Consider the following 24708-nt stretch of genomic DNA (forward strand, 5'->3'; position numbering starts at 1 on the left):
ACAAAAAAAGCCACTCGATCGATTGTGGCTCAGAGCCCAGAGTTGGGAAAAAGCGGCTCAAAAAGTATGAGAGAAAAGCCAATGAAGCCGAAAGGGTTAAGTCACACCAAACGAATATGTGGCTCATAAGATATGGCTATAAACAGTTGAGAATTATTAGAAAAATTTAAGGAAATATTAATTCAGAAGCTTATCTAGAAAATATAATTGAAGGAAAGGTTTTTGTACATAAATTACATTTTTTACATAAAATGAAATCATTTCTTTAATCACATAAGTGTTTATCCTTAACTTTACCATAACCAATTGGGAATTATAAGAGACATTAGGTAATCATGACAACTATCAAGGTGTTTTTCCAAAGCTTTAAGAATTATAATTGAATTTTAGCTTTTGAAGAACTTAAAAGCATATATAGTAAAAAATATTTAAATATATATAGAAAGGAAATACCATAGCTTTCCAAAACCAATTGGGAATAATAAGAGAAATTTAAAAAAATATAATAGAATACTCAAAATTTAGTATTAACTTTAGCTATGTAGCAAATATTTTGTCCGTGTATAATTTTAAACTTATAAGTAATAAATCCCTTACTTATACATATTCAGTTCGAATTTTTAATGAAAATATCAGTAAAATATGAATATTTTTAGTTTTTCTTTATTATTATTTATTTTTAATTATTTATTATTTTTTATGTATATTAAATATAAAATTATGTATTACTTAACACACTTCCCAGTGAAATTCCCGCCAGAGACTCCCCTCTATTGATCTCGTATTCTCTATTGTATTCCCCTTGCTCAGTCTCAATTTCGGATTCACTTTCATTTGAACTGGTTGCGCCCCGATGACGTTGTCTCAACTCGGCTCTATATGTCTTTATAAATATATATATACTCATATATATATATTCGAGTTGAATCGAGTTAATTCGAATCGAGTGAATTCGAAGCGAAGCCGGTTTCATGCGGAGATCAGGAGAGAAGTCTGCGCATGCGTGCGCATTTCAATGAGCTCTCGGCTAAAATAATAGTTTAATGTCTCTCTGTGTATGTGTGTGTATGTTGGCTCTGTGACTTTTGTTCGAATGAATCGAAATTATGCATATTGGCCAGGCCATTATGCTGGCTGGTGGATCATCCATTGCCATCTATCCATATGCATGACGACGATGATGGTCTTCCTCTCTACGGCATTAATTTGCCTATCATCGTTACCAAAATCAGTGATTGCCGCCAGTTAACGATTGGACGAGTTCTTGGCCGGCACTCTTTTTAGCCGCCTGAGTTGGCATACTAATGAGATGCTAATCACACAGATTACAGTTATCAGATGTAGGAGCCCCGCCCAGGAAAATAATAAAAGAAATCAAGTCGTAAGGGGAGAGGTGGTAGGAATATACATATATTTATATGTATATATAAGTAAAACCTAAGGTACACCCACATTGAGGCATTGTTGCATCATTAAATTCGAGAATGCAGACACAGGGAAAAATAAAGAGGTAGTTTTTGGTTAATTAAAATATAAAATAAAATATATATTAAAATGTATATACAGAAAATGTTGAAATGGTATTTGAGTCTTGTAAGAAAGTGTCTTAAAGTGGCTAATAAAATATTGAAAGCAACTAAATCGTGTATATTTGGGTTATTTCATATTAGTTTGAATAATATAATGATTTTTATATGGAATATTGAACCTAAAAATATAAAAAAAAGATTAAAATTGTTTTAAAATTGATTTAATACGTAAAGTTCATTGATATGAAATTTAAATATTTTTCAAATATTTTGTATCAAGTTTTTTGAACATATTATTACAAAAACTTTAGAATATCAATTTCAGCATTATTATTATTATTATTAATTTGGTAGTATTTTTTTAAATGTATTACAAATATTTACTTAATTGTTTAAATTTCTATAGACTAATCATTTCATTTGTCAAAAATTTTTTACTAGAAACATTTTCCTTTCAAGTTGTTTTTTTTTTAATATCATAAGAATCTGATTTGCTTTAATATGATTTAATTTCTTATTAATTTATTTTACTTTATTCAAAAGTTACAAAGGTCTTTTTTCCAGTGTAAATTAACTTTATTGGCTTCGTCGCGAGTGCTGAGTGCTCGAGTGAAGGGCAATTGTCTCATTTCAATTCATTTCGATTCGAAATTCTTGATTCTTGGAATTATATTTCTGGGAAAGACAAACCAGTTGAGTTGAATTAGACAAATATTTAACAGTTCTCTTATTTAGAACCTGCTGCTAAAAAAATAAACAATATATTTAAATATTTAATAATTAATTATATAGAGACAAGAGTAAAAGTTAAATGCAACAATATCAATTCAGATATTTAAACCCAAAGACTTGCTTAACTTTAATTAGACAACCTTAAAGAACCTTGAAATAGAATAAAACAAATAAAAGCTTTCATAAAACTGGTCCAGCAATTTATATTCACTAGATATTTAGTCTGTATACAGTACAGTTTGTGTTTGTTAGAAATGTCTATAAATGAATTAATTTAGGTTTTCAGCTTTTCAGCTCTCAGCTCTCTTTTGGCATTTTATACAATTTTATTTCGCTTTTTGTGCTGTACACAAAAGCCTGGCATGTGAATGTCAATAAACATTGGTTTTTCATTAAAAAATCGTTGAAGATTATGTCTAAATGAATAAATATCATAGAATATGAATAAATAGATATATATTTATATATTATATTTTTTTGGTTTAGAGGAAAGTGAAAGCGTGAGTCGAACGGATAATCGAGATTACATCTTAATGGGTTAACTATAGCATTGTGTTTCTGTCTAGTTTGTTGCTTGAATTATTCGTGAATAGTAAATGAATACTCGCATAGTGAATTTCCATTTCGTTTCGCCAGAATTATGTGCATTTTTCGTTGGCTTCCCAAAAACTATTTTCACAAAAAAAAAAAAAATCAAAATACCAAATAAGTGTGGGTTTCTCTCTAGCTTCCCCACACGCTCATACATTTTTTGGGCTGATTTTTGAATATTCATTCACACGAACAGTGCGTTTCGGGGGTATAAGACACGGGCAGCTTAAATGTGTGTTAAAAAGTTTATTTTTTCTAAGTCACCGCTTAATTAGCTTAAATTTATATTTTATGATTATCCATATTATTATTTTAGTCAGAAGCATAAAACTTAGTGAAGGAGTCATTTCCGACCCTATAAATCATATATATTCTTGATCAGCATGATCAGCCGAATCGATCTAGCCATCTCAGAGAAACAAAATTCATTTTCGAAATTTTTTCCATTTTTTTATGTCGTTTTTTACATTCTTAAAAATGTCAAAAATTTGAAAATTTTTAAATTTGTTTTAATTATAAATTGAGTATGCAGATTGATTACACTATTAAAAACTAACTTAAAACATCTTTCCGAATTGAAATTAATGGTTTTTTAACCAAATTATGATATTTTTAAATATTGATTTGTGTAAAAAAATTGACATATAAAAATATCGATAAATATCGATTTAAAGTATGCGAATATTTATAGCAAATATTTTTTAAGAAGTTATTTTAATAAATTTCTTTTTATAATACATTCTAATGCTTTGCTAATGATTTAGAAAATAAATTTAAAATAAATAAAAATATAAAAGTGAAGTTGAAATACTTAAAAAATAGATTTCCATCTGGAACAAATAAATACCATAAATATTTTTCATTTGAAAACCTTTTGCCTTACAATTTCGTTCCACGCCGTATACTGTGCGTATGGACAACGAGAAATTTTTGGCCATTTAAACCAATAAATATGTAAATTTTTCATAAATTTAATTAAATTCACTCACAAAGGGCTGCTGCGTCGCCGCTAACTGCAGCGAAAGTTGTGTGCCCCGCCCCCCAAACCTCAACTTCCGCTTTTCCAACGCCCCCTTAGCCTGCGGGGGAGGAGTATGAGTATGAGGGAAAATAGTAGTTGTGGAAAAGTAGAAGAAATGCAAAAGTATTTTTTGCAGAGATCCATGGCTGAGTTGTTTCAGTGAATGAGCGGGAATAAAAGTTGGCAAATGTATGCAAATATCTATCGCAGGCGTTGAGTTGAGCGAGTTGAGCGGATCCCCTTCCGTCCGGGTGTGAGGGAGTTCCGGGTTCGAGGCTCAAGTCTGCAGGTGCCAGATGCCTGACGGACGGATAAATGGACGGACTAGAAGGGGGCTCCGAGGCGGTGAATGAGTGACAGAATGATGCTTTCTGCATGCCAGCACTGGAAAGAAATTTTTGTGGCGGTCTTATAGCACTAAGAAAATTCGAAAAACTAATTTGAGCACCATAAGAGTTAATTGTGTCAGCTGCAAGGTCACACTGTTTTTTAAAATGTAAGGAATATTATTTACTAAGAAGTATCTATATGAATTAATTTTAATACATTTAATATTAGGAAAAAGGATCAGTTAAAATTGAATATGTCATAGTTTATTATTATATTTACATTTTATTTTTATAATATCTTATTTAATATTTTATAATATTTTTAAATTGCATAATATTAAATTTTTAAATATTTTTCATTACAGAATTTATATCACATTAAGGGTAAGTTGCAATAACACACTTTTTATAATGGAACAAAATGAATAGATTAATAATATATCAATTTGAAATATTTTTAAATAAATTTTACTAAAGGGTTAATTGTGCAGGGTTTATTGGTCGCAAGTAATATATTTCAAATTCTGGTTAATTGATCCGTAAAAAGAAATATATTGCTTTAAATCAAGATGTAAAATTTTTTACAAATGTTTTACCATGTCACACAAAGGATTAATAATGCAAATAGCATGGTCATACTGTACCTTTTTTTGGTCCGTGTTCTCTGTTTTCTGAGCCTCAGGCAAAAGTTACGAAAGTTTTTCTTATATTTTTTTTTTGAAGAGTGGGAAGAGTGTTCTGACGATGCCGATGATAAATGAGAATTGTCAGAGAATTTAACGATTTTGACTGACAAAGAAGCTAAAGGCGGCACAACTTCCATAGTTTTGTTTATGCCAACAAGAGACGGCGATGAAAATGCAAGTGAGGACACGGACACAGACACGGACACGGACACGGACACGGACATGGAAATTAAAACCGACTGAAAGGACAAACGCATGGCTGCGCAGGACGAGAAGGCTCCTGGTGAATTCTGTGCGGGGGAAGGTCGGAGGTCACGTGAGGCTGGCCGGGACATATTCCATTAGCACTTAGTCAATTTTCCAGCGATTTTGGCCCATTGTTTGGAATAAGTTTTCCGGTTAAAATGGGAATTATTAAATTTGATCATTATTATGCATATTTCTCAGTGCGCTAGCCCTTTGTCATAGTTCATCTTCAATTCAACCATTGTTGTTCAATTTATTTTAAATCATTTTCGTAGCTGAATATCTTTATTATTTAAAATTTGTTAGCTACCAAAAGTTTATTTCTTCCCCAAAAATATACATCAAGGATTATTGGATTATGGAAACCTCTTATTCAAATCGAAATTAATAAAAATCTCCATTTGCTAAAAATCAAAATTGAAATGCAATCATCTAAAAGGGAACAAGTAGCCATCATTCCCATCATTCCATCATTTCGGGGGAAAATATTGTGAAAAATAAATGGAGTATTGGCGCTGGCTAACTGCTAACTAATTTCCCGAATCAACTGGCACTGATTCTCTGTTTACCTAATTGAAAACTGCAAAAATGTAAAAAAAAAAAGAGAAAGCGACAAAATCCTTTGTGAGTGATTGAAGTGCAACGTGATTAGCAATGGGCTGGGGGGAAATGGAATTGAATTTTCCCCCGGGGAGGTGGAGGTGGAGGGAAATCGTACACAATTTCGAGTTTATTGCGAATTAGAATAAAGCGAGCTGCCGCACAGCCAAACAAATCGAAATCAAATTGGAGCTCTCTCTCTCTCTCTCTTACCAGAAAATTCCGAATTGCAATGAAATATCCTGGCTGGGATGGGATTGGGCTGGGTCCTGGCTCCTGGCAAAATTCCAGGGCCGACGAAACACCACCAGGTCAGCCTGCAAATCAGGCACATTAATTATGATGAATTGGGAGCGAGCCGCGAACGGCGGTCCTCCTCCTCCTCCTCCAGGCGAGGACCCAGGCTCGCCGGAAGCGAGGGACATGTCCATGTCCCTATTTTCTAGTTTTGGGTATGGCGAATTTAACAGGGATTTTCGCAAGGTTTTTACTAGGAAAGGAAAGCCTAAAAAATATTCGTAAACACCATTTAAATATTTAATAATGGTAAAGGAACAACAGAAATAATAAGGTTTAATACGAAATAGTTTCAACTGAATTAGACAAAAGGGTTAATTAGCCAGGCTTTAAGGTTAAACTGTTCGCTAAGTAAAGGTAAATGTATACTTTTTATAATAGACCTCAAATAAAGCAAAAAATATATTAATATAAATGATTATAAAATTAATTTGCTGGCAATTAAATAAATCTATTTCACCTAAGGGTTAATTAAGCAAACAAGTGCATGGTCACACTGCTATTTAAAGAAAAACAAGAAGGCTTTATGCAAGGGAAAATATTTTTATATATTTATATTACATATTTAAATATATTTTAGGATCTTAGGAAGAGGAAAATATTATTACAGATCAAAATGTAATACTTTCTGGCGTATTTTAAAATCTGAAATAATTTTCTACCAATAAAATACACCTCAATGAAAAAAATTAGTTATTTTAAAAATTTTTCAACACTGATATTATAGAAAACTTCTTCAAATTCTGCATTAAACCAATTAATTTTTGGTTCTGCAATACATCTATTTTAATTTTGTAATATTCTTACCTTGTTCTCTTGTATTTATTATACAAAAAGGGTATTTACAAGACTCATATAGTTATGAATGGTCTCTAGGTGCCCCGTTTTGCTGGCATTGTGTTGTGTGATGTGATGCAAAATTGAAATTGGATTGGAAATATTTGCACGAAAATTCCAATTCTCATTTTCAATTGACGCGACCGATAATGCAGGGGCGATGGCGATGTCGATTGTTTCGTCACGAGTTACCGCCTCCTCCTAACGGTTGAAGTGAAGAATGCCCGACTTTGGGTGGCATTACTAGTAGAGCCGCTGCTGCTCGCTCTCCCACTCAATTACAGGGCTTTGTGCGAATGGCAGCTTGGACTCTACCTGCCACCTGCGATCCTTTGGTGACTCCTGCCGGCGGGTTAGGAGTAACCCGTAACCCGTAACCCGTACCCGTAACCATAACCGAAACCGTAGCCGTAACCGAAACCGAAACCATTCCCGTAACCGAATCATCCGTCAGGCGAGTGTGTCTCTGTTTTGTTATTTGTTTGCTTGCCGCTGGTCAGTCCTGGCCACGCCCACATCCTCGCGTGTCGGGTTTAAAAGGGGGAGGAGTAGTAGTGGCCACAATAATACCTCACATGCTAGAGGAGGATGGGGTCAGGGAAATAGATTAAAAGGTAAAGGTAGCACTGCAAGTGAGACTGAAAGAAAAAAAACTTCAAGACTCCTTAAAATATCTTAACAAAAATAATAAAAAATAATGATTACATCAAGGTTTTGGTAAAAATTATTAAAACATAGTGTGCCCGTTTAATGTATAGTTTAAAATGCCATAAAAAAGAGTGACCAGGTTTCAATTGCTTTTAGGCGAGTGAGAAATAGATCAAAGTGCCTATTAATATAAAGATAAATAGATTTTTATAGTACTAGAATTTTTAAACAATCTTTTAAGCAAATATTTCCTGCCAGTGCAAAGATTTCAAGACAGGAGATGGCCGAGTGTGTGTAGAGAGGGGCTTGGAACTCTCAAAAACTCCAAAATGCACGACGAGTCCTGGCAGATTTACGATTCAGAAGGAGGCGCTCATTTAGCCGGGGTCATTACAAGCTAATTTGCATAATTTCACATGAGGACGATGTGCACTGGGGCAATTCATGAATACCTTTGAGGACTCCTGGCCAAGTCGCTTGGTGACCCAATGGCCCAAGAATGAGTTCTCCGGTATGCAATGTCGAAGCTGATGGCGTGTGAATGAATTATGCTTGGGTTGTGATTGATTACCACTCAGGGCAATGATTGAAAACAATCGTTTTTATTTTGCAATGGAATAGTGAAAGGTTAAGTTAAGGGTTAATCGTGCAGACAACATGGTCACACTGTATGCTCCTTGAAGGAGACTTTTTCTAAACCGTAAGCAAAAGCTAAATAGGAATTTCCTATTTATTCAAAGAAAGATGATTACTATCTCAACAAATTGAAAAATAAAGAATAACCATACTTCTCTATTTTCTTTTTATAGAAATACAATTTTAAACCTATTCAGATTTCTCCAAACCCTCAAACAGCTTTTAAATCTTTTAAGATTTAAGTGTTAATATCGAGATTATATTCAAGTACCTCTTCAATTGCATTTAAACCATTCTCGCAAATATACATAAGGCGATTTAAGTTATTTCCCATTTATTAAATGCCCATTGTAAGACATAAATTAATCCAAATGTTCATTTTATTCGCTCAAATCTCATCCACTTTGGAGAACATAAATTAAATTGATGCTGGCGAATAAGAATAAGAGCGCATAAAAATGAAAAAAGAAATTGAAAATAAATTATTTAATAGAAATGAAAAGTTTTTCGATTTATTTTGTTGTTTTGCTGTGAACTTTTTTCGTGCACAGCCACATAATTCACTCCAAGCGGAGGTCCCTGCCATTTGTTGTTATTCTTATTTTTTTTTTTTTTTTTTTTTATTCATTTCTTATTTTTTAAAGCAGCAGGTGCAGTGGCATAAATTTATGTACATTCAAAAGATATATGTATATTTGTCTTTACGCTAATAAAAATTTAAGAAAGCTTCAAGTCGGAGGTGACATTGATTGGGACACAGCCGCCGACTGGTCTTCGTTTTGTTTGCAATGTCCAAATAAAGTTGAATAAAAGGAAAATTCAACGTTTTGCAGGATGACAGGTACTCAGTGGTGTTGAATAGGGTATATTGGAGATAAATAATTGAGAATTTTGGGGTAAAAACCTTGAACAAATTCTTTTAAGCCTACATTTTAAAGATTTCCCTGAAGCTCTTTATTGTTTCCGTGCTTAAGAATTATTAAAAAATATTGAAAACATAGAAATAAATCATTTTAACATTAAATATTTCACTTACTTTTATTTTGAATACAAATTCAAGCTTACCTCACTCACCTATGCTTTACCAAAGCAGCTAAAAAGTATGCAACAAATGTCCAAATATAATTCCCAGTACCCGGTATTCCATGGTCGACTATTTACCCAGCTTATTTGTTTCATTTATCGAATTCTGAGGCTGTTTTTGGCGCTCCTTTGACCAGGATAAAATGACTTGAAGCGTTTTACACCTGAAAATGATTTCATTTTTTTTTTACTGGAGGAATGTCACCTGCCCCCCTACCCCCACTGCCTTATTTGCGCACTTTTCAGGTGCGTCTGGTGTATTAAATAAAAAAAGAAGAGGGGAAAATAATAATAATAAAAAGAAAGGAGGAGGAAAAGTGTCAACAAATATTGTTACGCTCGTGCACTCGCGCTGGGCTTTTGGCCAGTTTTTTTGGGGGGGAAAATTGGTGGGGAAAAGCGTACCGGCTAATGCGCAGAAAATTGGCCGAAATTTCATTTTGCAGCCCAGACCAAACCAGACCAGACCAGACAGTTGCTCTCTGCATTTCCCGCCCCCTCTGTTTGAAGGTAACTAATGGAAGCGAAGCTTACTTTACTTGTAAGCAAATATTTGCAGGTGAAACAAAGTTACTCCCTCTGCCAGCTCACCTGTCATCCCCCCGCTCCCACCTTGTGGAGGTCCGCGTTCTAAGCTGTGTGCGGATTATTAAAGCAAACAAGCAGGCTTCAGTGGGAAAAGCGCTGGGAAAATCGCCAAGGATAAGTGGGTGGTAGAGGAAGAGGGAGAGGGAGAGGGAGGGTGGGGGTGAAGGAAATCAAGCTTCAAAAAGGGGTGCCAGGACCTAGGCGAAAAAGCAACTAGCGAAGCCTGTGACAGTTGACATTTCGTGATCGAATTTCAGTGCGGAAATTCGCTGCTTAACTTCAATTATATTTCGTACAAATGTCACTCCTATAGCTATATATATGTATATATACATATCTATATACACTTTGTATATATCTCTTATTTTATTTATATATCTTTAGATAGACAAAAACCGATTTGTTTAGAGAGTTGTCTGCATAAATGGACAAGTGCACGCATTGTAAAGCCAAGACAAGCGTGGCAAGCTCTGTTTTTGGTTGCTTATAAATAGGAAAAGGGTAAAGGTGTTTATTAAAAAATATACATTAAAAACTATATGTAAATTGGGATTTATTGAATATTTTTTCATAATAAATAAGCCTTACTAGAATATAAGCCTAGTAAAATATTAAAAAGGTAATTAGACAAGCATGACAAGCAAAGTTGACAGTTTTAATTATGTTACCGCTTACAGAATTTTAAAAATTTGATTAATTAGAGGTATAGATTTTTTATTTGTTAACGTTTTATTCTTAATTGATGAATATTTTAGTTACAAATATAAATATATATGACTTTCGGCAGTGATTATGGTCCTTGTTTACCTACAAGATAACCTATAATATATGTATTCTAGGTATATTAAACAGATATCTTCATATGTTAATTTTTTGGTTAAATCTTAGTTTTTCAAATGTCATAACTAAGCCAAAAATGCATTAAATTCAATTCGGAAAGCTGTTCTGTGCTAGTTTTTATACGGCTAACAAATCTGCATATTAAGTTTTAAAATGTAAAAGATTTAAATTTTTGCCAATTTTTTTGGTCAATTTTAATGATAAACTGCTCATTAAATTTTGAAAAAAAATTAACAAATTTATTTTTCTGCCGGACATATCTAAATCTCTCTGGCTTTTTGCGCTGATCAAGAATATATATGATTTATAGGATCGGAAATGATTCCTTCACTTAGTTTTAAGCTTCTGACTGATATTATAATACCCTGAAAAGATATAGTAATATAGCAACAATTGAATAATTTCTATGATAATAATTTCTAATTACGTTAAGTTAGGCTATTAACTATGATTACACGTTTGAAAATATCCATAATACAAATTGCTATATCATTTTAAATTTAAATTAAGTAATGGGAATAATGGATTTGAGACAATTAATTGGCAGAGCTAGCACAGCTGATTCTAGACACAGGACTGATCTATATATATATATATGTATTTTAATAATTGTCATGCTTAAGACTTACCCCAGTAAAGAAGACACGTCATTGTTTAAATTCCTCTAGTGCAGATTGGTGACTCTAATTAGGCTCCTCATGGTAACTTCCACGTCTTCTTCTTCCTGGTTATCCATTGGTTGGGTGATCATTTTGAGTTCGAAGGCTAATCACTACCACTTTCACTATCGATGTTAACACTAGGTACCCCTAGGACAGACTGAGGCGCGCGGCCCGATAGCGCCTCATTTATACTCCCCGAGTAAGAGAGGAGCAGAGAAAGTGAGCGAGAGAGCGCTAGAGAGAAAGCGATATCGATAGCGATAGGCAGAGAGACATCGAGAGAAAGAGATGCACAGAGGGATAGCCATACCGAGAGTTGGACATAGCGAGGGAGAGAGAGAGAGAGACAGAGAGGGAGAGAGGGAGCTATTCTTATTATTATTTATTTACTGCCATTGTAAAATTTTATTATTACAAGAATGGGAAATACCTTGGCCACGTCATCGTTTCTTTTTCAGCTATATGATATAGTTTTTCGATCCGTTTAAACTAGTACTGAGCATAATTAATTAACTTTAAAGTTAACTTATTAAACCCTAGGCCAAATAGTAGCAATTAATATGTAATTTTTCTATGTCAAAGATAAACTAATTAAACCTGAAGTTAAACACTAGCAAATAATAGTTATTTCATAAAAGAAAAACCCCGTGAGACATCAGGAGACTCTCCCCTAATTACCTTTTCAATTAAAAAAGAGTTCAACTTAATCAGTAATAATGCTCGCATTTGTCCTTTTAATGAGCCCCCCCCCCCCGAATGTCGTCCTTCGGCAACAAAAGCCGATTGCCCCGAGCACAAGTCATCGAAGGATGTACAAAAGGACCTTCACGATGGATGTCAGATGTCACTAATGTGGGCGATAAATCAAATCGAATTATGGCGCCGCCGCGACCTTCATCAATCAGATTGAAGGGGGGAGAGAGAGAGAGAGAGAGAGGGAAATGGTTGTTAACATGGCCCATAACATCATTTAACAGGTTGGCAAAGCGTCGGAAACGAGCGCCAAAAATGGTAATGGAAAATCAAGAAGCAAGGAATTTTCCTCCAGCCAAGCACTAAAGTCTAATTAAGTTTTCATGCGTTCTACGAGCAGCAGCGAATGAATGGTCAACTTGATTAATTTGAGGCAAGCTAGACAAGCATTAATAATCCGGTTAAAGTGTGGCACATACACACCCGGCACACACACAGGACACACACAGGACACCCACTGCCTCCGCCAGTAAACACACTTAAGTACCGCTTGTGGCAACACCAGCAAATAAATATAACGAACACAGAGCAGTAAACACAAACTAAGTATAAAAGTCAAAACAAAGCCACAAACTGTTGGCACCGACACAGACAACAACGCTGCAGTTTGGCCTCTGGAAATGGTAACAGGGAAATGGCAATGGAAAATGGGTATGTGTGGAAAATGGCAAAAGCAAAAGGCGGCCTCAGAAAAAAGAAAAACAGATTCAAGATTCCAATTCTGGCAAGCAAAAGCCTCAAGCCAAACCAAAAGGCTACAAGTAGAGTTTCAAAGAAGTTTAACTTAAAGGTTTAAAGAAAATTTAAACATTTTAAGAGATATATACAAAAAAAATATAAATATATTAAAATATATATATATTTATTAAGGATATATATACAAAAGAATATATAAATATTAAAATATATATTTATTATATTACAAGAAACAATATCTCAGAATGAATCATAGTTATAAAAGTTCCTAAATAGAATTTAAAAATGTTATAAGGTTTAGAAAGCATTATTTGCTCTGTATAAATTATAATAATTAAACAGGATATACTTCAGGAAACACTTTAATTTCAATTGTAGATTATTTATCATAATATATTTTTACTATATGTTTATTTTACTATACTTATTTTTAATAACAAGTACTAATTTCATCCCCTTAATTGATATACAAATTTTAGTGGGTATTAAACCCAATCCCATTTATTTGCAAAAACACCCAAAAGTGCTTTGCAATTGGTTTTTGTGGTGTCCGCGTGATGTACGAGCGATAAGCGCCACCCCTCTTGTGAGTTTTCTATGAATTTCCCGGTGCCGAGGGAAATTGTGTGGCGCCGTGTGTGAGGTCAGGTTCATAAGTAAGTCAATAAGTCACTTGGTTAATGACAACAACAACAACAACAGCGGCAGCAGAATCAGCAGCAGCAGCAACAGTCCTTTGTCAGCGCCGTCGCTTTAGGGAAATTCTCTCTGCCGCTTTTCCTTTAGTTTTCCGCGTTTGCAGCAAAGTGCTCTCTCTCTGAAACAGATTCTGCAAGCTTAGCAACATTTCTTTGGCAACATTTTGTTGCGTGGAATAAATATTTAAAATAATTACTCAAAATATATTCTTAACAAAGAAAAAATTTTAAGAACATCAAAAATTAATTTTTTTTAATAATAAATAATTTATTTTAATTTAAATTTTAGTTAGAAGCCTGAAATTATGTGAAGCAGTCATTTCCGACCCTATAAATCCTATATATTATTGATCAGCATCTAAAATCGAGTCGATCTAACCATTTCCAGTGGAAAAATAAATTTTCCAAATTTTTTCGACATTTTTTTAAGGGATTCCATCGTTAAAATTTTTCAAGAAAATGTCAAAAATTTTAGTTTTTTAATGGAGTATCCAGATTTATTAACCTAGTGAAAACAAATATTGGACTCTTTTCCGAATTAAAATTAATGCATTTTTGACTTAGTTAAGAGATTTTTAAACTTTGATTTGTTGACAAAATTGTCATTTAAAAATATCGATATATATCGACTTTTCAGCTTAATAATGATTGATTTCCGATTTAAATCAAGAATTAAATTTTAAACTGCAATGCCTAGGTTTTTCCTTTCTTTTTTCTAGTTTAATTTTCTAGGAAATATTTATAATATATTATTATATATTTTTAATAAATAAATGGCAGCTGCCATAAATCTATTTTAATTTATTAAGCTTTATTTTTGCTTATACAGTTTATATATTTAAATTTTTTTTTTAAATAGAATCTTGACAGCAACTTTGTAGTAAAGTCTTTTACATGCCCTTTTATTTAATATTCCATAAATAACATACTCAAAATAATTACAAAGAAATCAACACAATTAATAGATCATTAATAATTATTATTATTTGATTATAATCTGTGGAAAGCCAAGTGTTTTCCTTTGACAACTTTTCCTGCTTCAGTTTCAAATGGCAAACATTCAGCAAAAGGGAAATTCTCTCGGCTGAATCTGTGGCCGGCATTCTGTGTTCTTTTGGGGGAAATTATCCTTGGACGGGCGTGTTGTCCTTTTTTCCTTTTAGTTTTCCTTTTTTTCTTTGTATCTTATGGCATTCGCTGGGCATTATGCGAAAGTGCCGGCTAACTGGATTATCGCAGGCCATGGTCACTACGCCTTTTCCTCTGGCAACTTTATCCTTTATCCTTTTCTTGTTCTTTTTTTTTGTTGTGCCTCTGCGCTTTTCCGAGTTTTCAATGAGCAATGTGCTCGCCGCACAGTCAATTTGATGAATTTTTCACAAATTCCATCTTAACGTCAAATTGGCCGACATTTCTTTTTGTTTTTCTTCTGTTTTTCAGCCGCGAAAAGCGCAATGGAAAATGCTTTTTTTCCCTCCTCTCCCCCAGCTTTTTCCCTCAGCTTCTTCCATTCCTGTGATTGATGCATTGCGCTTGTAAATTTGATGCCGGCTTGTGGGCAGAATGTCGAGGACTGTGGGGGAGGGACGGAGAGGGGGCTGTAGCGAGGAAAAACCCACTTTTCCTTGCACTATATAGTGTACACTCGCTGCTCCCGAAAACTCAAACAGGGGCGACGGCATGCAAAGTTCGCGAAATTGACTTTGCTTCTGCGGGCGCTGACAGTGGCATTGCGGCTGTGGAAAATTTTCAGGGGGGGGAAAATGGGGTAGGAACTCTAAGGAGCAGGAGTGGGCGAGCAGCAAATGATGAATGGAAAATGTGTGGAAAATTGTTAAGGCAAAACAGTGCGGCGAAGGAGTGCTCTCGAGGGGGGAGAGACAGAGAGAGAGAGCTGCAAAAGAAATTGTGAAATCTTAGTTGAAATTATTATAAATTAATGGCTATCCTTGTGACCCAGTTTAGCCCCCGAATGTTTCGGTTTTTCGAAGGCTACTTTTTTGGGGTGGGGTTGGGTTAACCCTTTGGGGTGCACTGTCCTTTTAAGAAAGTCTGGGAAAAAAAACTAAATGAAGGTTAATTGGCATAGTTTTCTTGAAAAAATAACATTAAACTTAATTGAAATTAGAGAAATTTAAAAGTTTGTAATTAAACTACATTTTAAATTTATTTTCATTATTAATTTTATATATATTAACCTTAAAATTATACTTTAAATAGATTTTTTGAGAATAAATAAAAGAATAATGCAAGTAAGGAGCTGAATTATGGTTAATCATAAGCTTATCCTTTAAAAATTCAAATAAACTGCATTTAAATTAATTTATTATCAACTTTTTAATTACGTTTAATTTGTAACTAATTTTTAAAATATATTTTTTCATTCAATAACATTATTATTATTTTCAATTATTTTTTTAAATATATCCCAGCATAAATCCAAGAGAGGGCTGAATAAAGGTTAATAAAGAGTTTATTTTCAAATAAATTTAATTGAAATGAATTTAAATAAATTACTTTAAATTTCTTAATTACCTTAAACTTGTAACTAATTTTTAAAATATATATTTTATTTATGAACAATATAAAATCGAATTAGATAGTTTTTTGAAAATAAATGCCAGAAAAAAGCCAGAAAGATTCGGAATTATAGGTAATTATGAGTTTAACCTCAAATAAATTCAATTAAATTGACAATAAATTAATATATTTTTAATTTATCAGTAATATTAAATTGTAACTTGTAACATTAAATTTTAACGTCAAACAGTTTCTTAAAAGTACCTAATTACTTAATCAAGTTCAAAAAGGTTTAATTTCTTAAAATTAACCCCCATAATAAATTCTTAATAAATTTTAAAAATCAAGGGGTTATTTTTGATTGTTTCTTGATCCTTGAAGCCTTAATTTCAGACACCAAAATGGGGTTAAGGACACTGCTTGGGGGGAGGGGGCTAAGTGTGTGTGTGTGTGTGTGTGTGTGTGGGTGTGTGGCCAACGGGGCGGATGAGTGACCTGGGAAACGGCGGAAGCCGTCTGTGGTCTTCTCTCCTGCGTCGTCCATTGTGCACTGAGAATAAAGGATGGATGATGTTGCCAGCCACAGCCACGCCCATATTAAGACCCTTAAGCAGCCAGAGAAGGGGGAGGGGCGAGGGATGTGGGTGAAGGGAGGGAGGGAAAGAGGGTTTTGAGAAGGAGAAAGCTGAAAAGGGGGAAGACCCTAATGTCGCCTCGGTTTGACAGTTGCATTTTTAATGCTCGACATAATTAAGTTTGGTTAGCAGAGCAGGGATTTATCTTTAGTCGCCTCCATCCATTGTGTGTGTGTGTGTGTGGTGGGTAGCTCACTGTACCACAGTGTGCACTCCCTATTTTGTGCTTGACTTGGATCAAAGCCAAACAATGAGCAGAGTTCAAAATTCTATGAGCAAGAAATGTCCCAGAACTAAGCGGTTTAAAAGGGGGTTTGATTTTAATATTAATTGATTTAATTGGAAAAGATCAAATAAAGGGAACAGCAAATGTCACACATTAGGGAATCTATTAAATACAATTGAATTAAGTTTGATATAATTTTCTAAATACGAAAGTTTATAAAGAAAATAAATTTATTTGTTTTTAATATGAGTCCGAGTTTAGCTATAATAATATGAATTTAAACCTATATAAATTTACATTTAAATAATTTATTTTTAATGTAAAATTTAATAGTTTTTAACCTGGTATAAAATATCCAAAAATACTCAAACAACTTGGATTATTTTCAAAACTTTCTAAAGGGAAATACTTTTTTAACTTTCATTTTATGGTAGTAATTAATGCATTAATTATTATTAGCCTGTTCTGTTGCATTTTCTTGCATTTATTAATTCCTTCCAAGGGAATTAAAGTCCATGGAATATGGAATACTATATAGCTTTTATATACATATATATAGTAATCTCCCCTTGCTCCCCTGGCAGTGTCATCTGCTAAAAACAAAAAGTGATGTAAAAAATGGAAAGGCAACTGCAAAATGGGGGGAAATATTTTAAATAAACAAAAGAGAAGCGAGGGGAACAGGGAAAGGAAAATAAATATACATCAAATAAATATACATTGTATTCATTTAATATTCATACAAAAATTTATTTAATATTTATTGAGTATTTAATTAAAAGAATATGTTTTTTTTTTTTAAAAGGGGGGAATAAGGTAATATTACAATATATATACTAGTAACTTTAAAGGACTTTTAACATAAAAGTATAAAATACTTATAAAATAATATAATTAAATTAATAAACTTATGTTTAATATTATCAACTTCATTGTAGCTGTCTAAAAAAAGTGTTTCTTATTAACAAGCTTTATAAACAAATCTGAATTACAATGAATTCATAGAATCTCTATGAATATTTTGAATATTAATAGTTTATCCCTTAAATCGTTTATAAATTGAACTCTTCCATACAATCCATATATTTATATGCCTGCATATGTCTATATATATAGATATATGTATATATATATTCTTACTCCTACTTGGTCTCCAAAGAAAAAAAGATGCTAAGCGTCACTGACCTAACGCACGCGTGAATGTGGCGGCGGCGTTAACAAAAATAGCACGACGTGGAAAAAGACGGCGGAAAAGCGGCAGCCCCCGCGGCGGAAAATTCCCTCCAGCAGCCGCGAACGATGACAAGGCAGACAATAAGAGACACTGAGCAGCAAAGAGCCCAAAAAAAGGAAAGAAAAGCGAGAAAATTCGAATAAGCAAAGAAGTTTCAATTCAAAGAGCTTCAATCTTTTAAAGACATTCTTAACATCTCAATAATTTTAATTACTAATATTAAAAAAAAGTATATGTATTCCGATTAGAAAACCTAAATATTTAACATAGATTTTAACAAGAAAGGTACATCCACTACTTTTTATTAGCTGACATGTATTATTATATATATTATATATTATATTATATATATTTTAATCAAAAGCTTCAACCTAAGTGAAGGAGTCAATTCCGATTAGCTTTTTAATTGAAGAGGTAATTAGGGGATAGTCCCCTCATTTTTTTTTTTTTAAGAAATAACTATTAATTGTTAGGGTTAAAATTAGGGTTTAATTATTTAACCTTAACCAAAAAAGAAACATATAAATTGCTACTGTTTAACTTTGAAGTTAATTAAGTAAGCTCAGTTCTAGTTTAAACGGATCAAACAACTATATCATATAGCTGAAAAGGAAACGATGACGTGGCCAAGGTATTTACCATTCTTGTAATAAAAAAATATTGCAATGGCAGTGAATAAATAATAATAAGAATAGCTCCCTCTCCCTCTTTCCCGCTCTCTCGCTCTCGCTCTCTCCCTCCCTCGCTATGTCCAACTCTCGGTATGGCTATCCCTCTGTGCATCTCTTTCTCTCGATGTGTCTCTGCCTATCGCTATCGATATCGCTTTCTCTCTAGCGCTCTCTCGCTCACTTTCTCTGCTCCTCTCTTTCCTCGGGAAGTATAAATAGAGGCGCTATCGGGCCGCGCGCCTCAGTCTGTCCTAGGGGTACCTAGTGTTAACATCGATAGTGAAAGTGATAGTGATTAGCCTTCGAACTCAAAATGATCACCCAACCAATGGATAACCAGGAAGAAGATGACGTGGATGTTACCATGAGGAGCCTAATTAGAGTCACCAATCTGCACTAGAGGAATTTAAACAATGACGTGTCTTCTTTACTGGGGTAAGTCTTAAGCATGACAATTATTAAAATACATACATACATATATAGATCAGTCCTATGTCTAGAATTAGCTGTGCTAGCTCTGCCAATTAATTGTCTCAAATCCTTTATTCCCATTACTTAATTTAAATTTAAAATGATATAGCAATTTATATTATGGATATTATCAAACGTGTACTCATTATTAATAGCCTAAGTTAACTTAATTAGGAATTATTATCATAGAAATTATTCAATTGTTGCTATATAACCATACTCTTTTAGGGTATTATAATATCAGTCATAAGCTCAAAACTAAGTGAAGGAGTCTTTGCCGACCCTATAAATCATATATATTCTTGATCAGCACAAAAAGCCGAAGCGATCTAGATGTGTCCGGAAGAAAAATAAATTTTCAACATTTTTATCAAAATTTTATAAGCAGTTTTATCATTAAGATTGACCAAAAAAATTGGCAAAAATTTAAATCTTTTACATTTTAAAACTCAATATGCAGATTTGTTAGCCGTATAAAAACTAGCACAGAACAGCTTTCCGAATTGAATTTAATGCATTTTTGGCTTAGTTATGATATTTGAAAAATTTGGATTTTCCCAAAAAATTAGCATATTAAAATATCGATTTGATAAATCTAGATTACATATACTTAAGGTTTTCCAGTGTGTATCATATTATATCATATTACATATCTCTTATATATATTTTTTTGCAATCATAATCTTAATTAATAATGATATTTGAGAGAAAGATTCTACACTAATGATGGAATATAGGAATAGGAAAATGTTTATTTTTTAGTTTTCCTAAAAATTAATTAATATTGTCGGTGATAACTGCATGATTTACATACATTCTAATCGACAAAACTATTAATTAATGAAAACTTATAGTAATTTTATAAGGTTTTCTGTGATCTTCTCTTTGAAAAAATATTTACTTTCTGGTTTTCTAAATGTACGATAAATAATTGTAATTAACTAAAATCATTTATTTATTTTTTTTAAAGATGTAGTTCATAAATTAATTTTATTAATATATATTTTGTATTTTTTCATATTTTTTCTCTCACATTTATTGCATATTGTATAATTGTAATGCTTTTAAAACAATGCAAAACTTAGCATTAAAACCATTACAATTTTTCAAGAAGTAAATTATAGTTAGTTCCTTTTCTAAAGTAAATTAATAACGCTTTTTTATGATTTAATTTTTATTTATTTACATTTATTTTCTTCTTACAATTAATTGCTAATTTTATAATTCAAATGCAAAGTTCACAAAGATCAAATGAAAAAATTGCCAAAAAAAAGAGTTGTTCTAAGAAAATGATTCCATTGATCTTAACGAAAAATGCTTTCCCAAAAACTGACCTGGGGGGAGGGGGGGTTGGGAAACTCCCGAAACGAATCTCCTCTGAATGTTGCCGCAACAAAGACTTCGGCCGTGAGCTTCGTTGGATGCTGCTGCTCGGCTTTTTGGCGCTCGGCAAACTTCGTCGCCGAGCCGAAGGCCGAGATGCAGTTACCGGCAGCTGGCGGATGCTGGACGAGAATCAGTCAAAGCGCGTTTTCCCACAGCGTCGGTCCAGCAGAGCAGCGACGCTCGCTTTTCGCTTCAAAAATAACGGAATCCAAACATTGGCGTGATTTTTGTGCGAGGAAAAACCAAACAGTTAGATCTCTTATCGCATCTTATCATTACGCAAAATCGAAATCAGTTAATAGAAGAAAATTTACAAGGAAAACAAGTTAATTGTTTACGCGAGTGTTGATTTATTTTTTGAGTGAGGCAGAGTGTGCGTGTGTGTTAGTGTTTTTTAGTGTTTTTAAGTAGTGGAAGTGTGGAAATTCCTAAACAGCCCGTGGAAAAAGCATCAAGAGAAATAGCACAAGAAAAAAATAAATAAGAAAAACACGTGCCAGTTGCGCTTCTTCGGGTGAGTGTGCCAAGTTAGAATCTCTAGAAAAAAAGAAAAACAAACAAAAATTAAACCAAAAAAATCACCAAAAGCCTTCAAAAAAAAATCACCAAAAGCCTCTCTATAAACTCAACAAAAAATCCCCAAAAAATCAACGAAAAACCCCCCAAAAAAATCACCAAAAAAATCCCCTCAAAAAAAACTCAGGGAAAAAAATAATTCCAAAAAGAAAAAAGAAAAACCTCTCCAGAAACCGCAGAAAATTCACGTTGGGCAAACTTTTCTGCTGATGCACAGTTGTTATGACAAGCGGCAAATTGATTGATTGCCGATGACGGGGCCAAAATGCCACCGAAAAACACAAGCCAAGCTCTTTTTGGGGTTTTCCATATTCAATATTTATTAAATCAAACAATATTTTCGCCTTCTTCCTTTGGTTTTTTTCTCCCCCTTAAATAAATAAACATTTGTAGAGGGTAAACTTCCACTTAATTTATTAAAGTGTCTCTGCTGGTTAATATAAGGTATTTATTATTTACCTTTTTTACCGGCTTTCAGTTCTGTAATAATTGATTAAAAAGCAAGGAATTTTGCTATTTAAATCAGAGAAAGAAAAGTTTGAAAAGAATTTTGTATACATCTATTTAAAATAAATTTTCCCTAATAAACAATGTTATTTGTGCCTCGTTTTTGCATTTACTTTGTTTGCTTGAGTGGATAGAAAGATTAAATAATAATTCTTTATAATATAAATAAATTTCGTTGTTAAAATAAATACATTCTTATGTTGTAAATAAATGCCAGGGCTAACTGTGTTTACAAGTGTTGATGTTATGTCCTTTCGATCCTTTTTGCCATGCAAAGTTGCTTAACAAACAGAATCTTTGCTAAAGGGTTTTACAGAATTTTTGGTGGAAATTAAAACTTAACTATGCAGTTTACAATGGAAATTAATGTGCAGCAGTTTTAGAAAATTAAAAAGGAAAAGTTTTAAGCTCATTTTAAATATATAAAGAGATTAATTAAAATAGAAATACACGAAATTAAAGTGCAGTTATATTACAAAATTAAAAATTAAAGGTTACAAATTTTATTAAGACATGTTTAAAGTTGAATTATTGTGGAAACTATGCAGTAAATATAGAAAATTAAAGTGCAATAATTTTAGAAAAATAAAAGAAACCGTTTACAATTAATTGAAAATATAGACAACTTTAAATTAAATTATAAACACAGTTAATTTCCTGTGCAGTAAATTAAAAAAATTAAAAGGAAATTGAAATGGCAATTTAAGATGTAAAAAGCTTTCAATTAAAATAGAAATCCAAGAAATTAAAATGCAGTGTTTTTATAAAATTAAAGTTGAAAGGCTCAAGTTTTATTGTAGATGTATAAATACTAAAATTAATATACAAAGTTAAGAATATGAAAAGGAACTTATTTTCTAAATTCCAAAGAAAGGGTTTAAAATTTATTTTAGAGTAAGATGAGATTCTCTATTAAATAACCTACCTCACTTATATATTTTATATATTTTTTATGACCTTTCCTCGTGAATATAAAAAAATTTCTGGACATTAAATCTATTTAAAGTATTTAATTTAAACAATTTCCAATTCTAAAAAATATTGAACAAAATATTTTTTTACAAAAAGTAATGATTAATAAATGAAATAACTGAAAAACGTTTAAAACATATTTTTGAGTTAGAGAATATAAAGTTAGAATCTTTATTAAATAACCTACCCCACTTAAAAGTTTTACATGACCTTTCTCTAGGAATATAAAATATATTATAAGCTTTAAAATTCTAATAATTAATTCAAAAGCTAAAAAGTTGAAAGTGAAAAGTTTAATTTCTGAACTTATAATTTAGTTACTGTTTCCCAATTCCCCAAATAATTTCCAACCTGCATTTGTAACCATTTTCTTCAAGCTTTTCCTAGCCTTTTTCCAAGCCTTTGGGCCTCTTTTGATATATGTGGATATCAAGGCGGAACATGTGTTGAGTAACGGAATTGATTTGGCCAGGTTAAAAGGGGGGAAATATATATATATATATATCCCAATGGAATGCAGGTGAAAAGGCAGCTAACAAAGCTCAAGCTGAATAAATAAGCACTCGGCACTCTGAACTCTGAACTCTGGGTGGGAAATATACAAATACAAATGGTAATACAAATGGAAATGTTCCTTTTACGTGTAGCTCCTTTTGGCCTTATTCACTTCTCTCTTTCTCTCTTGACTTTCTCTAATGCATTTCCCTGGGCTTGCATCAAAAGCCAGCGGAAATGGACAGTAAATAAGTGTTTACAATTTTTTCTATATTTTTTCTGTGTATATATATATTTTTATTTTGGTGCTGCTACGCGGCCTTGTTGCATCTTTTCCTCTGGCTGGCACTTGAATTTCTACATTTGTTGCTACCTCCTGGGGAGGAGTGAGGGGCAGGCCATGGCCCTGGCAGGCACATAAATTTGGCGGAAATTGTGTTGTAGAGAGTCCCCTTTTCCCCCTTTTCCGTTGGATATATCCACCTGGAAAAACCCCAAAAAAATCTCGGTCGGCAGTCACCAAAAAAAAAAAAAATCTAATAAAATAAAAGGGTGTTTTTTCTTGTTCATGTTTTTATTTTTATTTTTGTTGTATATTCTTTTTTTGAGCATTTTAAAATATGGGCTTTGCAAATGAGCACAACATTTTGTTGGCAAAACTTATAACAAATGGTTTCTTGGAAGAAGAATTAAATATTTTGGCAACTTGTTTTGATTAATTTTAAGGATTGTAGAAGCTTAAAAAATATTTAATAAATAAGTGAGACCTTAAGATATATAACACAAATTATTGTTAGGTATTTAAATATATAGAAATAAGAAAAGATATAAATTTGTTTAGACATTTCATTGGGTAAACAATATTATTTTTATGGTCTCCTTTTACAATTTCACCTGTTTTGAAAAACATTTATATTTATTAAAGTTCTTCTCGTATTTGTAATTTTAAAATATTTATATATATTTAACTTAGACCTTTGAATAATTTTTTTTTTCTTTGAATTTAATTAGAAATTAATTAGTTAAAGCTTTTAACTCAATTAGTTATATTTTTCTTAAGGTTTTCACTAACTGGTTTTCATAATTTATCCTGGAGTCATATATAAATTTTATAGTTTTTCATAAAAGCATATTATTTTTAAATATTTCCCTAAACCTTTACATTATTTCCTCAGAAATTCGTTTTTTTTTTAACAATTTTTCCAGCTGCTTGATTTTAATAATTACACAAGCTTAAAACTCTTTACTTTCATATTTTAAGCACTTTAATAAATTGTATTAATTAGTTTTACTCTTTCAAATACATAAACAAGCTTTACAAGTAATTGATTTAGGCTTTAAATTACGTTTTTGCCTTGAACATAATACAAACTTTACATTAAAATATTTTTCTTAAGGCTTCCTTTAAGTGTTGGATCTTTTACTGTTTAATAATATTTATAAGTATTTGTGTTTCTCATTTTTTAAATATTTGTATATATTTTCCCGCATTTTTACACACTTCTCTCTTATGTATTCTTTCATTTTTTTGGCAACAATTTAT

General features: G+C 32.3%; 1 protein-coding gene across 11 annotated transcripts in view; it reads left to right on the top strand.

Moving 5' to 3' along the window:
• The window catches only part of LOC147643180 (uncharacterized), a 335120-nt gene that overhangs the window by 86751 nt on the left and 223661 nt on the right, over positions 1 to 24708 (top strand). For 4 of the 11 annotated variants that reach the window (XR_015272242.1, XR_015272243.1, XM_086835374.1 and 1 more), the window contains exon 4: positions 4568 to 4586. The gene's annotated coding sequence lies outside the window, so the exon portion shown is untranslated. Of the gene's footprint in view, positions 1 to 4567; positions 4587 to 19001; positions 19194 to 20732; positions 21130 to 24708 lie in introns of those variants that run through there. The other 7 variants (XR_015272241.1, XM_086835372.1, XM_086835384.1 and 4 more) reach the window with 5 other exon arrangements.

Source organism: Drosophila serrata, unplaced genomic scaffold (assembly GCF_035046125.1).
Source record: "Drosophila serrata isolate PLE 108 unplaced genomic scaffold, ASM3504612v1 contig_276, whole genome shotgun sequence".
In the NCBI taxonomy this organism is placed as follows: Eukaryota; Metazoa; Arthropoda; class Insecta; order Diptera; family Drosophilidae; genus Drosophila; species Drosophila serrata.